This window comes from Rhipicephalus microplus, chromosome 6, assembly GCF_043290135.1.
Source record: "Rhipicephalus microplus isolate Deutch F79 chromosome 6, USDA_Rmic, whole genome shotgun sequence".
Taxonomy (NCBI): Eukaryota; Metazoa; Arthropoda; class Arachnida; order Ixodida; family Ixodidae; genus Rhipicephalus; species Rhipicephalus microplus.
The window spans coordinates 84,929,567-84,930,464 of record NC_134705.1 but is presented as its reverse complement, the minus strand read 5'-3'; the positions used below and the strand labels follow the sequence as shown (position 1 = coordinate 84,930,464).

General features: G+C 45.7%; 1 pseudogene; it reads right to left on the bottom strand.

Annotated features, from left to right (window-relative positions):
* Positions 1–719: 719 nt before the first annotated feature.
* On the bottom strand, positions 720–898 carry LOC142766361 (U2 spliceosomal RNA; annotated as a pseudogene).

The following is an 898-nucleotide window of genomic DNA, read 5'->3' as shown; positions in this document are numbered from 1 at the left end:
CAAAGGTCAGTGGACATAGGAAAAGCACATCGGGGCTTTGCCGCTCCACCGTACAGCAGGTGTGTGCGGAGTGGGTCCTGTGGCGTTCTTTGCGATTTTAATTTGTGATGGGGAATAGTGTAGATGCGTAGACGTGGCGAGAGCACGCGTCTTCAGGTTCAGACGCCGCGTGAAGATGTGAAATAAAAATGCCTTCGCTTGCCACTGCAACTGTAAACAGAAACACCAACCAAACCCCATTTTCTAGAGGCTTTTTTTATTTTTCGTTGCGAAACGGGTGAATTCGAAAAGCGGAAATAGCTTGGCACATACATACACACTTCTACACACATACATACATACACATCGCACATGCATACACATCGTATACACACTTCTAGCTTTCCTCCGAAACAGTAATGATAATTTCCTCAATAGTTTTATTAATATGAGTAGGAACGTTAAAAAAAATAAGAAACTTGAGTATGTACGTGTGAACATAACAAAATAAAAGAGACCCTCCATATATGAAATACACACGGAAACATTTATTTTCCCAGAGCAATCGTAAGTGTAAACACAGCTAGCGCACTCCCTGCACGCGAATACCGCGTCAGCCGGGGCGGCGTGCCGCCACCGTCTCGGACACTCGACGCACCCAAGCCGTTTACCCCGGTATCATGGGTAAATCCGAACACTCCTTCTATCATTGAATTTATTGTCGAACTCACCCCGCAGGGGGTGAGTGGGCCGATCCCGGAGGTAGTGCAATACCGGGCCAACCCGTGGCGGAGGTGAAGCAAGCTTCAAGCACTCCGCCGCATCACAAAAATAAGTTTAATATCTTGGATCCAAATAGGATCCGTATCAGATATTAAGCTGATAAGAACAGAGGTTTTCAAAAATGTTAGGAACATTT